At 47.7% G+C, this 16972-nt stretch overlaps 1 protein-coding gene and 1 non-coding gene across 5 annotated transcripts in view; one reads left to right on the top strand and one right to left on the bottom strand.

Moving 5' to 3' along the window:
• Positions 1 to 16972, top strand: part of LOC124619808 (fibrosin-1-like protein) — a 733239-nt gene that overhangs the window by 189601 nt on the left and 526666 nt on the right. The gene's annotated exons all lie outside the window — the stretch shown is intronic.
• On the bottom strand, positions 5600 to 5674 carry Trnas-cga. The gene has a single exon. It is a non-coding gene; the product is annotated as a tRNA-Ser (tRNA).

Genomic DNA, 16972 nt, shown 5'->3' with positions numbered 1-16972 from the left:
GGGGGGGGAGGAGGCGGAGGCGGCAACATGCCGTTATACCGAGGCATGTCCCATTTATCAGGCACGTATAACCTATAACTGACGAAACCTCGCTCATCTAGGTGTGTGACCCTTTCGGTCTTTGAGCCTGGTGTTACCAGTTGGCCTGTGGTGTACCGGGTCTCAACTCGCGTGTACCGAGGTAATCGTGCCATGCTGATAAGGCGAAGTGAACATTTGAAATGCAAGCGTGACACCTATCTCTCGACACTTCTCCGAGCGTGGCGTGTAGTGCTGCAGTGCCGTAAAACCAACACCGTGTGACATTTCGTCAGTAACCTTAAAGCCTCTTTTTTTTTTATATAAGTGCAAGTCCTTTACGACTTGTCTTTACTGCTCACATTTATGGTTTAAGATTAATAACGGACTTCTATTTCGGTGGACACAAACACTCTGTTTGTCGAGAAACGTGTAGCTGCACGCCTGTGACAAAGATTGTATCGATTGATTAAAGCTAGATGATGATGCAAGAATAGCGAAACAATGATCTTTATTACGGTCGTTTAAAACTTGGCCCGGGAGCTTTGATACATAGGCATGCATTGAGGTACTGCTGACACGCGACTTACGAACGTTCGCGTCGTAGTGTGCTTAAAGCAAGAGGGCCTCAGAGGCACTGACCTACACGCCGGTTACAACTGATGAATTTCCTCTCTGCAGATGAGCACTGAGCAGTTTTCAAGTACGTGGTTCTTTGCTATCCATCACATACCTCTACTACTTTCAGTAGTGATCTAATACAGTTCCATCAGCATCGCCTTATTTAGTTCTGGTACATTCCGTTACCCCTTGCTTCTCTTTTGTGTACATGTTAATCTTATATTCTTTCTAGACACTAACCATTCCGTTTGAATTGCTCTTCCAAGTCCTTTGCCGTCAGAATTGCAGTGTCATCGGGTAGGCCGGCCGAAGTGGCCGTGCGGTTAAAGGCGCTGCAGTCTGGAACCGCAAGACCGCAACGGTCGCAGGTTCGAATCCTGCCTCGGGCATGGATGTTTGTGATGTCCTTAGGTTAGTTAGGTTTAACTAGTTCTAAGTTCTAGGGGACTAATGACCTCAGCAGTTGAGTCCCGTAGTGCTCAGAGCCATTTTTGTCATCGGGTAACCTCAGGGTCTTTATCTCTTCCCCCTGGCGGGCCGCGGTGGCCGAGCGGTTCTAGGCGCTTCAGTCCGGAACCGCGCGACTGCTACGGTCGCAGGTTCGGATCCTGCTCGGGCATGGATGTGTGTGATGTCCTTACGTTGGTTAGGTTTAAGTAGTTCTAAGTTCTAGGGGACTGATGACCTTAGAAGTTGAGTCCCATAGTGCTCAGAGCTATTTGAATCATCTTCCCCCAGAACTTTATTTTCTTCTCCAGATTTTTCTTGGGTGCCTTTACTGGTAACTCAATGTACAATTGAACAGCAACTGAATAGTTTACACAGAGCGAGGTGGCGCAGTGGTTAGCACACTGGACTAGCATTCGGGAGGACGACGGTTCAATCCCGCGTCCGGCCACCCTGATTCAGGTTTTCCGTGATTTCTCTAAATCGCTCCGGGCAAATGCCAGGGCACGGCTGATTTCCTTCTCCGTCCTTCCCTAATCCGATCAGACCGATGACCTACCTGTTTGGTCTCTTTCCCCCAAACAATCCAATCCAATCCAATAGTTTACAACTCTTCACCCTCTCCTCAACTACTGCTTCCATTTCATGCCCTCATACGTTAACTTACGCGTGGGAATACAAAGTTTTACTTTGGGAACAGCCATCCACAAGAGAAAAATACACGAGTTTTTCTTACGAAAATAGAAACTTCGTAGTCCTATGCGTAAGTTAAAAAGTTAATTACAAGTTTCTGTCTTCAACCCGTGTAGGAGATTTGTGACACGAGATGAAACAGCCTTTGTTGGCGTAACTTGAGCAACCTGCGCTGCGAGTCGGTAGCGCACACCAGCGAGTGGGCCGCAGTCTTGGAAGCGGAACGGACGCGCCTGCGCCTCGTGCAGCGCTGCAGGGAGAGGCCGGCCGTGAGCGCCTGTGCCGAGGAATGCGCAGGCCGGCTCGTGCGCAGAATGCGGGCCGTCGCCGTGCGCCGACATACCGCGGACCCCGCGTCACCGCCGCCCGGCGTCTCATCCGCGATCGACGGGTCGACAGCGCGCCGCGTACAACACGACTGCCTAGTGACTTCATTACCGTCTCCCGTAGCAGGGCCGAGAAAGCTGCTGCCAGTCTCGCAACTGCGATGTTACGTACGGTGAACACGCCTGCCTGAATGACATGGAGGGAGCGCGCGGACACGGAATTTAGCGGCAGTCAGTAGCGAGCCAGTGGGTGTGTTGGACCTTCCATCGAGCTACGGACCCCCTTGAAGATGTTTCCCGCAGCCGGAGACGAAACGTTGTGAATCGACACAGAATTCATAAACCGACCACGGCATAACAGCCTGGATAATTATAATAGACATGGGTTTACTTCTGTCAGCATAAAATTACGACGCAGGCCTCCTACCGGGCCAGTTCCAGAGGGGAATGGACGTCCACAGCAACTTACAATTGAAAGCTGAAAAACGGCGTCGTCTACCAATATAAGTTGTTAATGCAAAGTAAGAGCACAAACAGAATTTCCACTTTTCGAACTGGGCTGGTTCCATAGGAGGACAGATGCACACAACTTACAGGTCAAGGCTGGATACCGGCTTCTTTTAAATAGTTCGCCAGCAATACCTCTATATTTTAGACCGGTGAAGTAAAGTAGTTACAAGGGTGCAGGGGATAGCCCTTCGGAACCAACTTTTTGTACAAGACCGCCTGTGCGCGGCCGAGTACTTCGTACATGCCAATATGACGTGGTTCAGAACTGTCATGGATGTCCTGATCGCAACGTACAGAAGCTATGATTTTCAAGTGGCATTTTTATTCATTCAATCGTATGGTCCATTTAATGGACCTCTGTGAGTAACTCCACTAGAACTGTAACAACCTGGTACTACGTCGTACCTCTCCCAAGGAATCCCCGAGCATTTCTGCTAAGCTAGTTCTTTTGTTATATGATTGATAATGCTAATATATACTCGCAGTTTGATGTGTTCATAGGAGTCGCGAAAATTTATTTTATATATTACTTACCTGACGTTAATTCTACGTACTGACAGGCTGTATAGGTATGCAGATTTGGTCCTCAATTTGGTCCTAGGGAACTAGACTTGCAAAATAAATAAAAATATCAGCGCGTCTCTGAACTCGTTCGATGTCAATGACGACTCTAAACATTGCAACAATACAATTGGTCACACTACTGTCTTGTATTCGATTTTCTTTAGCAGATACTGTTTTTTTACTAGTCTCATCGTTGATGCACATTTCAAGAGAAGTGCATTCATTACACCAAGTGGAAGTTTTGCCCAAGTCTTCCTAAAATTCCGTACGGTCGTCCACTGAGGATACTTTCCTACCCACGTTATGTAGCTTATAGTGCTGTTGATGTAGTCTGATGAATCTTTTATGTGTAGGTCTATTGAGAACATTACAAATCTTATATAACGCTTCCTTGGCGCGCATCCCTTGTTTCTTCATTTTCTGTGGAACATTCACCGTCCATTTTCGGTCTTGGGGTTACTACTTACGAAATATTCGTCGACCTAACAACATATTTGCGAGAATACCCCACACGATCGTATGTTGGCAGCCTTTGCCGTTGGTAGTCGAGTGCCGGGAGAGCGGTGCGTGTTGCGATGCAACGCCGCCGTCGCCGCCGCCTAGCCTTCCGGGGGGCAGTGCCCGGCGCGGCGCTCGTATAAATAGTCGAGCGGCTGCCGCCGCCGCTGCCCCCGGCGTCGCGCTGCCTCGCCGTCTCAATAAGGCGGGCCTGCTTAGTGGCGACGCGCCCATTAATTACCCGCGGCCGTAATTAAACGAGCCGGCCCCTAATTAGTTTACGCCTCCTGCGGCTGTCATTTCCGATGTACGCCGCGCGCCGCCCACACCCGCGACTCTGCGTAGCTTCTCTGTTCCGGCGAGCCGGCGCTCGGCCCTGCCTTCCGCTCCCGCTTAATTGCCTGCGAAGCTCTTCGTACGTGTTGCGCGAGTCTGCAGCGAAACGGTGCTTTGTTTTGGTCACGGAATATGAGATGGGTGCTTTTATAATTCGTCCGACGAATTTTCTGACTGTGGTCGCAGTAGGAACTAAGTGCGAGGCGTGTGAAAGGCAGCGGGGGGAAGGGGAGTCGCGTGCTACAGAGTACAGTCTGTATACGCTGCAAGGTATGGCGCATCAGAATTACTGTTCGCTGCAAGCTTGGTTCAAATGGCTCTGAGCACTATGGGACTTAACTTCTGAGGTCATCAGTCCCCTAGAACTTAGAACTACTTGAACCTAACTAACCCAAGGGCATCACACACATCAATGCCCCAGGCAGGATTCGAACCTGCGACCGTAGCGGTCGCGCGTTTCCAGACTGAAGCGCCTAGAATAGCTCGGCCACACCGGCCGGCCCTGCAAGCTCGCAGCAGATGATCATGCGGCGGACCCGGGTTCTATTCCCGCCGTGGTGGCAGATTTTCTCCGCTCGAGGATCGTGTGTGTTGGGTTGTCTTCATCATCACCGATACGCAAGTCGCCCATTGCGGCGTCAACTGAAAAGACTGAACTCGGCGGCTGACGTCCACAGATGGGGCGGGGGGACGACACCTGGCCATTCAATGCGATCGATCATCACCTTTTATTCTATGAAATGCGTGACACGCAGCTGTCTATAAAGAAGGCACTATAGATAGTGCTGCATATTGTTGGCACACACTCCTCAGCGCTTTTCCGTAGCGCATTTCGGTCCCTTTCAAACACAACTGGCTCCATTCGTCTATAATGTCTGCACATTGTCTTGGGTTGGGCACTCGCCAGTAATCGATCGGATCCAGATACAGTGAACGAGCCTTCTCTACCAGTTCATCGCCCATGAAACGTTGCGGTGAGGTAGTGTCGCACTATCCGCAGAAAATGGGGAGGTGCCACAGTCGCCTTTCTGTAAGGTTCACGTTCTCCAATACGACTGGTAAGTCATCGCGCTGAAATCGGTGATACATAAAACCTGTTAATTCGTTTGATAACATTTAACCCTACGAGTTCTCCACCGACAGTTCCTTCCCACACAGTGATACTGATGCCTTGTCCCCGTGATTGCTCGAGGAATGCCTTGTCCTCATGATTGCTCGAGGATTTGCATCTGTCCACACATTGCCAGAAGCTTAGTTCGAGTCTCGGTCCTTCACACAGTTCTTATCTGCCAGGACGTTTCACTCCCACCGGAGGTTCGAGTTCTCCCTTCGTGTGTGTGTGTGTGTGTGTGTGTGTGTGTGTGTGTGTGTGTGTGTGCGCGTGCGTGTGCGCCTGCGAAGTTAGTTTAAGTCTAGGGACCGATGACCTAAGCAGTTTGGTCCCTTAGGAATTCACACACATGTGAACATTTTTTTGTCCCCTGTTGGTTTCCATGGGAATTGTGCCCCACGGCCGTGATACAGTCCAGGAGAGAAAGGAGGTCAGCAACAGCCGTAATATCAAACTTCCTGACAGATTAAAACTGTGCGCCCGACCGAGACTCGAACTCGGGACCTTTGCCTTTCGCGGGCAAGTGCTCTACCAACTGAGCTACCGAAGCACGACTCACGGCCGGTACTCACAGCTTTACTTCTGCCAGTACCTCGTCTCCTACCTTCCAAACTTTACAGAAGCTCTCCTGCGCAGGAGAGCTTCTGTAAAGTTTGGAAGGTAGGAGACGAGGTACTGGCAGAAGTAAAGCTGTGAGTACCGGCCGTGAGTCGTGCTTCGGTAGCTCAGTTGGTAGAGCACTTGCCCGCGAAAGGCAGAGGTCCCGAGTTCGAGTCTCGGTCGGGCACACAGTTTTAATCTGTCAGGAAGTTTCATATCAGCGCACACTCCGCTGCAGAGTGAAAAATCATTCTGGAGCCGTAATATCATCTGTCTTTTTTTATCGCATTGCAGATCTAGATTTCAACTGACAGTGCAACTGTCATCAGTGTGTTATAAGCAGACTGAGCGTAATTATAACGTGAGTCATTACAATTACGTTCAGTCTGCACGGCTTCTTAAAACGCACTGATGATAGCTGCATGTCAATTGAAATCTAGATCTGTAATGCCACAAAAAATACAGATGATATTACGGTCGATGTTCACCTCATTTCGGTCCTGATTATCCTTTTGTTGTGAGTTACCTTGTTAGGTTTCAAATGAACACAGAGTTTCGTCCACTATTTTGAAACTGTATTAGCGCTGAAGTTCCGTCAGAGACTTGTTAACGCTTAAAAAATGGTCTTCTGTTCTGAAACGAGCCTCTTGAGTAACTGCAATAAACAAACAGAGTTTTGAAGATACGCCTAATTTGGCAACTTTGATTAATACAATCCTGTAACTGCGTATGATGATTATTCGGTCGAGTTTATACTGCTGATGATGTGGTTACTGACGGAGATACATTTTTTTTTCAGTTTCTTTTGCTTCCTCCCCTGTACTCATCGTTCTTATCCCAATACGTGTTACAAAATTTAGGGCTCCTCTCTCTCTCTTTTAGCTTCAGTGATAGATTTTCTATAACAAACATTACGCAAATTCTTTCGATCTGTTCCTATCCATTTTACGCATGGAACTCTGGCGTAAACGGAACGAAGATTTCCCCGACAAGACAGAGGGGTGCAGTTCAAATGGCTCTGATCACTATGGGACTTAACTTCTGAGGTCATCAGTCCCCTAGAACTTAGAACTACTTAAAGCTAACTAACCTAAGGACATCACACACATCCATGGCCGAGGCAGGATTCGAACCTCCGACCGTAGCGGTCGCGCGGTTCCAGACTGTAGCGCCTAGAACCACTCGGCCACTTTGGCCGGCAGCGATGCAGTGAATGCTACCAAAAAGAGATGGTCCAACAACAAAAAAATCTTTTGACACCATCTAAGGAATTATTGCTGATACTTAAAGAGACGATGTAGTTGACAGATTCTTGGCGACGAGCGCGTGGGCACCGTCCGCGGTGCCGGCGCTTTCCCTTATCGCAGGGTCGACGAACGGAGCAGGGCCGGCGGCTTGGCGTTGTCGAGCCGTGCATCCTGCCTGCGCGCAGCCGCGTGAAACAGGTAAAACCGATGCCGGCAGCCGGAGACGCCGCTCCGAGCCGCTAGTCTCCGCTCAGCCAGCTCTAATTATTTCCGCGTCCCACTCCGCATTCCGGGCCCCGTTCGTCAAACAGCGGGTCCCGAATGGCACAATCGATGGTAGCATCAAAGCAGGTGTAACACTTTTAAAGTATTCAACCCAGATGTATCCCTATCGACACATTTCCTTATGTCTCAAGGGTCGCATAACCCGCTACAGACAAATTAAGGAACCGATAATTCGGTTAAGACCACCGACTCTTTATGCACGACTCGTTTGCAAACTCAACCATCGGTCTTGGTTCATTGACGTTTGTAGTTACCGGTTCTGGCATAGAGGGATCGGCCACACGTGGAGTATGCAGCTGAATTCGTTAACATTGCACCGGCGTAATGAATGAAAACAAAAATGTCTCCTTCGTTGAACTCTTCGAAACGCCGGGGATTGTGCGCTGGTGTAGCCTGATAAGATGTAGTGTGCGATCTGTGTTTCCGAAACTGAAAAAATGGAACAGTAAGTACAACTTCTTCTTGTCCGTATTAACTGTTGTTATCGTCCTCACCGGTAATGAGAGTCGTGTTAAGGTCTAAGCATTACAAGTAATCGCTTGTGGCGCCAACTGAGAGGGGCGCCAGAGACGTCCCTTCTATCATAATTAGTAGCGAAAACAACCCATTTTCACGCTAACTAGATTTAAATTTCTTTTCAAACACCTTACGATGAGTCAAGAAATGGCAACCAATGAATGAGTGAGGGAGAGAAGGGGGAGAGGTTGGGGGCGAAACGAAACATCGCTTTTGCTAAATAAAAAAAAAAAAAAAATTGGGGAGGGAAGGCGGTGTACCCAATTGATACGTCGCTTGTGTTGAAAAGTGATCAGAACTGGCCCTTGTCTTAAGATATGTAAGCTTCTTCATCCCTACTAACTACTGAAAACTTGTATCGAGGTCCGGTGAGCCGGCCAGTGTGTGGATGGTTTTTAGGCGGTTTTCCATCTGCCACGACGAATGCGGGCTGTTCCCCATATTCCGCCTCAGTTACACTATGTCGGCGATTGATGCGCAAACAAGTTCTCCAAGTACGCGTACACCACCATTACTCTACCACGCAAACATAGGGGTTACACTCGTCTGGTGTGAGACGTTCCTGGGGGGAGGGGGGGGGGGGGGGGCGAACCGCACAATAACCCCGGGTTCGGTGTGGGGCGGCGGAGGGGTGAAGTGGACTGCGGTAGTCGTCGTGGGGTTGTGGACCACTGCGGCTTCGGCGGGGGCGGAGCCTCTCCGTCGTTCCTAGGACCCCAGGTTAACATACAATACAATACAACTACTGAAAACTACATCCATATTTAAACTTTAGCCTTCCAATACAATTTTTTTTTTTCAGTCCACGCATCCCTCCATTACCAAATTGTCTACTCCTTGATGCGTCAGGACGCGTCTTACCATCCTATCCCTTCTGGAGCACTTCTATTCGTTTAGCTCTTCACTAGTTGCTCTGTCCACCTATCTGCCCTTCAGCTTTTTTCTGCAGAACCAAATTCTCTTCGTTTCAGTACCATTTATGGTTTACGTTTGACTTCCGTATAAGGCTATACTTCATACCCTTCATGAAAAGGTTCCAAACACTTACTTTTATATTCAGTGTTACCAGATCTCCCTCTTTCGGAAACGCTTTTCCTGCTCACTTTGCGTCTGCCGCCGTCATTTATTATACCCCTCCAAATAGCAAACATCATCTCTCAGCATCATCTGACTTAGTTCCACTGCACCCCATTACCTTTGTTTTACTTTTGCTGCTGCTCATCTTGCAACCTGTTTCCAAACCACGATCCATTCCGTTCAACTAATCTTTCAAGTCCTTCGCCACTCCCATCAGAAAGTCACTGGCAAATTTTTTTCCTTTCTTGTCTCCGTAGTTATTACAGCCAGTTCGTCGTCTCTGATCGACCATCGTGTAATAGCGCTCATCCTCGTCGCCAGGTGGGGTGGAGTCGAGTTGACGGCGCGATCCGTTGGCTGACCGGCTCGGTGGGCAACAGCGGCCGCAAAGGCATTCCGCATCGGCGCCCGCCCGATAAATCACGGCCGTCATATGCGGGCAGCGGCGCGCCGGCACGTCAAACATCGCGTTTGCGGCGGCTGTTTAAATTTAATGCGCCGCTCCGCTTCCCTCTTACTCGTCCAGTCTCGCTGCCATTCAGCGCCTACACGCTCCATAACGTTTCACAGCCGCGTTTTAACACGTCGCCTCACACTCGACCAAATTTGCGCTAACTCGCTGTTTAAATGACACAAGTTACAACAGTCCTTCCAGCAGATGACCACCTACATCTCTCGTAATAGCTTTTTCAGACTACTGTGTTGTGACTAGGTGCTGTATTTCTTAGAGATGTGGGTATTTCAGACGGCAATTATGTCCCTCGTACTGTAAATGCGCGTCTATGGATAACGCTCTGTTGTACTGCATTAATCATTGCTTCTACGTAGATGTCGTGATTCTTTCTCTTATTGCACTACGGTCATCGCGATTTTTTCCCGTTGTACAAGGCTTTTTTCATCTGTTGGAAACAGGGAACTTCAGGAAGCCGCAGTTCCTTACTTCGGAGATCAGCTGAGAAATTTGCCACCAAACTGTTTCAGAAACCATCGTCCCGTGCACACTGAATAGTTACGGAAACATAACTGGTACAGGAAAGCTCGCTTGCGCGAGATCTGCCTGTTACGAACACACGTGAATCTTTCATACAAGTTCCACCTATGTGCCACAGATTAACCCTGTAAACCGCTATTCACAAGGAGCGATATTCAAATCTCTTTCGACTATCCGTGTTAAGGTTTTCTGTGCTGCCTCTGAATCAAAGCGGATGTTTAAATCGCTCATTTCAAAAATGGCACAGTGGATTTTGTTCGCCATGCTTGTCCTGTCATAGTTTTTGTGTCATCTCCAATGACACTAAACTCCCTCCTTTCCTCCATAATTAAAGAAGAGCATAACGTTAACCAGGTAACCAACACTGGAACTTAACGAACACAGTTACGCAATTACTTCTCTGTTCCTTTTCCTTTTTCTTTCTAGCTTCGTTGCACTAGTGTAGCGGGTTTACCCTTCGCATGTTTTAACAAAGCACATGTAGGACAAATATTCTGTTCTTCTAAGAGAGAACTACTGTGATGAAGCCTTGGTTATTAAAAGCTTTTTATCCTTTAATAGAAGGAGCTCAAAGAAACTACTTAAAAGATTTTTCCAGTATTATGTAACTGTCTATGCTTCAAGAGAACGTGATGACATTCATTACCTAAGGACACGTTTCGTTTTCTGACTTGGCAAAATCTTACAGTGTAAACACTTCTAGAGACTCTGAACGTTGAAGACAGGTTGTCGTATTTCTCTAAGGCCCGTATTACACAGTCAAACAGCTTGTTAAAAAAGCCTTTCATAAAATATTTGATGGTGTACTCGAGTGCTTCTATCATACCTTTTTTATAACATCTGGAGCATGATAGCACCTTTTATAAAAGGTTAGTCAAATATATTTGACGTTGTAATACGGCCATATCCGAGCAGGAGGCAGTTACACCTCTGCCAGTCTGAGCGTGAGCGTCCAAAAAAAAAAAAAATGTACCCTAGTTGTGTACCAGGGACGCTTAAATTTATTATCTCAAGACTAGAAATTGAAAGTATTATTAAGTAGTTTGCGTTTTGTTTGCCTTATAGCGCACGCGTATCGCATTTCCTCTGACTTATCATCAGCAACTCTCCTTTGGTCGGGCAGGTTGCGAGCTGTCACATGCAACACGTGGCAAAGCGATGGGAAATGGCTGGAGACAATTTATGTGCCATTGTCTTGACAGCATTTCTCTGTTCATTATTTCGCACCCCGGAGCTTTCACCCGTGTACAGTGTCCTTATCTCTCTGCGACTCGACATGTCGTCTCACAGCCATGATAATAGGAGGAAGAGTAGTCAAAAGGAGAAGAGCCGCTGCTTAGTGCCGACTCCCACACATCCGTTTTAAATCTCCAGGCGCTTAACGTGTGCCGGCGTGTGACATTGATACCCTAATTTACAATGGCCCAGCACCGCATGACGAATGTTCCAATTAACGGAATGTATACAACCGGTTCGTACACGCGGCGCGAGGGGTCTTTAAGTCAGTTTATGCGTCAGGCCGGAAATTAATGACTGACCGCCGGTAAAAAAGAAGGCTTAGTCACTGCAGGGGGAATAGAGGTGGTCTCGAAGACCTGCAGGCGGAGAGACCCGAAGCCGTAAGCGACCTTCGATTGAGATTTCTGAGCGTTCCCGAAGAGCGAGGAAGGTGTGAGGGCTACTCTCGTTTTAAGATGCAATTTTTTGCCAGAGGCGCGGCACTGTAGAGGATAGTCCTGGCTTCGCACTACTAGGTAGCATCTTGTCTTCTGCAACTGGTAAGACTGCGTTGCCGAACATTCAGCAAATTAATCAGCACCTGTTGTTTCTGTTATTGTCTCGTTATTAGGCACCTGTAACAGCGATTAGTACACTCGAGACTACGAAAGGGATTTCAAAGGATAAGGTACTTATTATTATGGCAGGCCACTTTTCAACATAGTCACAAAGTCTCTTTAAACAACGCATGGAACGTTCTACTGTTCGACGATAGAAATCCGCTCATAACCGCTGTGTGAACGTCATCATCGTTGCAAAATCTGCCCCTGCAGCTAATCAGCTGATTAGCTCCCCGATTGGCTGTCTTTTGTGGTCGATGTCGGTGACCTTCCTTCCCGATCACCGTCACCCACGGCTCCGGCCATGGTCAAAATATTGGCACAATTTCGCTACGTGAGGATGCAACATTGCATTTGGTCCATACACCATGCGGTGAATATGTGTGTAATTTAGACGTTTTCCAACAACTGCCGGAGACTTCAACTTATGAATACCTGTCGAGTTGCCGCGCCACTTCATATCCACACCGTGAGTTGTGTGTGGCAATGGTCTTAGCCTCGGACTGCAAGCGTAAGTTAGTTTCTAAAATCCCTTCGTAGTCTGTGATATGTTCTTTCTTCCTGTAGGATGAAATGCACCTCTGGCTCTCCAGATTTAGGTGTGCTGTGATCTTCAAAGGATCTAAGCAAAATGCACAGATGGCTCTCTTGAAAAGGACGCGACCTCTTACGTTGCCTCCTCTGAGAACGATACCTAGGTGGCGATGGGACTCGCATTCGGGAGGACGGTGGTTCAAATCCACGTCCGGCCATCCAGATTTAGGTTTTCCATGATTTACCGACATTGCTTAAAGCAAATGCCGGGACGCTACGTTTGAAGGAGGACGGCCCATATCCTTCCTCATCCTTCCCTAATCAGAGCTAGTGCTCCGTCTCTAATGACCTCGTCGTCGACGGGACGTGAAACTCCAAACTCACTTTCTGTTTTCCCAGATGGAGCTCCTTCTCGTTAACTTCAATCTACTCCCTCTCCGTACGTAGTTTATTCACAAGTTTATGGATTTATTTTCAAAGACAGTGAATATATTACTATATCACTACCATCTCAATATATACAGATTGGTGCTTTAAAGCTAACATTCTATTCAGTCGTTGTAACACCTCGTGACCTCGCGTCGTCTAGCCAGTTAGCATTCTGCTGCGTTTTTCTCTACGTCGTCGTACATGCTTAATTCTGCCGAGGTCAGTGGAGGTGGAGGATTGCAAATATTGACCATGTAGAAACTTCACAAGCAGTATCCGAGCAACGAGAGATCGGACGAGCTGGGTGAATGTGTTGTGAAGATCCTGTCGATATGACATGTGCTTCCTTGTCACGGAACTGTATGTGAAACCTTCTACTCGACTAGATAGGATGAGCACAGCATCTAGATAGTTCGTGAACCGCCAACTTCGCGCTTATTTCAGCACATACCAGCCGCAACTGCTCAGCATCTATTCAAAAGTTTCCCGCTAGATGACATGCAACTGGATTCCGGCGTCAAAACTTCAAACCTTTCTGGACGCAGAAATTATAAGTTCTCTGAAGACCGTCATGAAAAGACATAAATAGAGATATGAGGGCAGAATATACAGATTATAATAATTGGAATATTAAAAATGGCCATTCCCACCGAAAACAGTCGGTAAAGTATTATTCACTAACAGCAGTTATTCGTGATTATATGAATTTCTTCAAATTGGAAAATTCCTTTACCAAATATAGTGTGATGACACTGTGCAATAAGGTTCAGTAGAAAAAAAATTAAGGCCGATAAATCAATCGAGCAAGAATTCACTGTCGCCAGCGAAAAGTCTTCAGATATTAATACTACTTTACAAAGCTTTCTGTCAGGCGAATATATTTCCGATTCATCGCTGTGGTAAACATCTTTATTATAGCTATATTTATGTTTCTTGCGAGAGTGTAAACCACTCCCTCTCCCTTCGCTTCTGCCCACCTACTGTTTTACGATCAACGCTATGTTCCTCGCTAATTAGAGAGAAAAACTGCCGTTCCGGTAATTAGATACAGCAGCGATAAAAATCCTTCCCGGACAGTTCCGAAGCTATATTTAACAGCTTCGTTGCATGGCTGCCGTGCAAATTACGTAGAAGAGCAGCACGTCATGTCTCTTATTTGTCCCAGTCACAAAGGGCCCGGTGAAGGCCCCGGAACGTTAATAAGAAGAGTAAAACAATAAACTAGGCAAGCTAATTAACACAGGTGAAGAAGTGCCGCCGGGGAGAACGGGTGTCTACGAGGTGCTTGCCGCTGTTTCCGACACGTCCTTTACAGAGTCAGCGCAAAAACGATGATCGTAGAAAAGAACTGAAACGGAACACTGAAGTGAAGCTGGGAGGTAATTACACGTGTACCTGATTCGAAAGGAAACTTAAAGAAATGTCCATGTATCACTTACACATCTTTGTCTGTTTTAACACTTAAAAATGTTTACATTATTCCAAAACAAAAAAGGGAGCGGACTGTACGTAAAGAACAGTGCTGATGCTTCGTGAAACTGGAAAAGTGTAGAGCGTATTAGTCATGCCTGTCCTGGAAAGCGGATGCTCATGTCATTGTATCAGAGAAATGGAGAGTAGTTCGGTTTTCCTTATATAAACCTCTGGTTTTCACACAGCATGTGGCGATATCGCTATTCCTGTTTGTTCCAATCGAATCACTCGCGGTCGCGTTCTCGCTTCCCGAGCATGGGGTCCCGGGTTCGATTCCCGCCGGGGTCAGGGATTTTCACCTGCCTCTAGATGACTGGGTGTTTGTGTTGCCCTCATCATTTCATCGTAATTCATGAAAGTGGCGAGATTGGACTGAGTAAAGGTTGGGAATTTGTACGGGCGCTGATAACCACGCAGTTGAGCGCCCCATAAACCAAACTTCATCATCATCCAATCGAATCTGTGACACTGGAGTCCTATTAGAGAAGGCTTGACTTTGTAGCTCTATCGGGCAATCGTGATTCCTGTCAACGAAGACACGAGTAAATCATTTAACCAGACCTCAACAGTTCTCTCTCTCTCTCTCTCTCTCTCTCTCTCAACAGTGTTCACCACCGGAGGCGCTGCAACTCTTTTTGCGCCAGGGGGCAGCATGAATGATTGAGCGCGTGCGCACTGTATCTAGCGCATGCGCTGTTGTACTTCCGATGCTTATAAATGTGCAGTCATTTGCGAGTGTAATCAGTTATCGGCGAAAGCAGCGTAGCTTTATCTCACCTGATCATGGCGGCCTGGTGGACCACTGAAATATTGTGCTCAGATGATAGTTTGATCCGGCTGGAAACCCGACAAGAATTTGATATACTAACACGCTGGGAAAGTCTACTAGTTACGTCCTCAATTATTTACTGGATATATTCCAGTCCCTGTCTTCGTGTACAATTTTAACCTTCTACAGCTCCCTCTAGTACCATGGATATTATTCCCTGATGTTCTAACAGATGTCCTGACATACTGTTCCTTCTTTTGTCGGTGCTTCCCATATACTTGTACTCCTTTCCTTGTTGATTCTTCGTAGAATCGTTCCTTACCCTACCATTCTACCTAACTTTCAACAGTCTCCTATAGCACCACATCTCAAATGCTTAATGCCGATATTTCATAGCAAAGACCTCTCTTGGCGAGCAGTGCACTTTTTGCCAATGCTAGTCTGCTATTTTTTGCCCTCCTTGCTCCGTCCGTCATGGGTTAATTTGCTACCTAGGTAGCAGAATTCCGTAACTTCGTCTGCTTCTTGATCACCAATCCCGATGTCAAGTTTCTCATAGTTCTCTCATTTCTGCTACTTCTCATTACTTTCGTCTTTCTTCGATTTACTTTTCGGCTGTGCTTATCCAATACGAACTTAAGCTGAATATAAGGCCATCAGTCCCTAAGCTTACAAACTACTTAACCTAAATTATCCTAAGGACAAACACCACATGCACCCATGCCCGAGGGAGGACTCGAACCTCCGCCGGGACCAGCCGCACAGTCCATGACTGCAGCGCCTCAGATCGCTCGGCTAATCCCGCGCGGCGAATATCTAATAACGTCGACGTAACGTTAAACTCCTTAACTTTTTCTTAGTTTCTTGCGCCGTTTTCTATGTACGTTACTGTTGTAGTCTCCACACAAGTTCACGATATTTAAAGTACTTCACTGGGTAATCACTGCAAATGCGGCATGCATGGTAATAATAATTTAAGAGTTGAAGGAGAAATTGGAACAGCTCGAGGAAAACAAGTACAGCTCGCAAGAGACGCAGCTCGCAGGAGACAAAGCGGCAAGTTGTGGTTTTGAAACTGGCTGGGACCCAGTGGCGAGGCAGCTGTTCGCCGAGAGCGTTGCCGACGGGCCGTAAAACCGGATGAAGCCGTGAAACGGCAAGTGCGAGGGCGAAAACGGTCGCGAGGGCAGGGCAGGGCGGCGGGCGCGTGGAGCGGCATTCTGGCGCGGTGATTAGGCGCCTGACTCAGCGGCGCACGTGGCCGGCTCTTATTTACATATTGGCCCTCTCCTCTCTGTGTGCGGCCGCGGCCGCTCGGTACAGTCGCCGCAGCGTCCTCGGGCACATCCACTGCGTTCAAGCGCCACGTACAAAACGTCCAGCCAGTAGTAGTACCGAGGTGTACACGCGCCGTTCGCCGATCGTTCTCTTCGGGGTGGACCTCTGTGTGTCCAAACCAACTGGTGACATTGTACAGTAGCTTCCTTCCTGCAGAAATCAACACTGTCCTCTCGGTGGTGGCTATGGCAGGAATTGCGGCCACACTAGAAGTTACTTGTATTGTGTAGCAGCCCACATGCACTTACCGTGTGCCGAACTGAAAATTTATTACGAGTGGAATTTAGTAATTAATGCAACCCTTTTTTTCTTGGGCAGTTTCGGTTGAAAAACTGCGGAATTTGTTATGAGACATCGTGGATTATTCTCGCTTGGGGCGCTGTACGTAGTCTTTAAATTGATGTCTGCTACGGAGCCTTCAAAGTGGTCTGTGTAACGGAGGTGAGTTCCAGGCAGAGAACAGTAACTTGAGTTTCTTTTGGCGGAAAACCAGAGCATCGCAGATATTAGTAGGCGCGCACAGAATGTCTGCGGAGACCTGGCAGTGAACAAAAGCACGGTGAGTCGTTGGGGGAGGCAACAAGGTCGCACCAACCTGTCCCATCTCTCGCATGCCTGCCAGCTGCACTCAGCTGTGGCTGCTGCTACGTCGGAACGTGCGGACACTCTCATTCGAGGTGATCCATGGATCACAAACACCTCGCAGCAAAACTGGACGTCTCTATTGCTAGTGCTGACACCCGCTAGGTTC

Source organism: Schistocerca americana, chromosome 1, assembly GCF_021461395.2.
Source record: "Schistocerca americana isolate TAMUIC-IGC-003095 chromosome 1, iqSchAmer2.1, whole genome shotgun sequence".
NCBI lineage: Eukaryota > Metazoa > Arthropoda > Insecta > Orthoptera > Acrididae > Schistocerca > Schistocerca americana.
The sequence above is the reverse complement of the archived record's forward strand: the minus strand, read 5'-3'. Positions and strand labels throughout refer to the sequence as shown.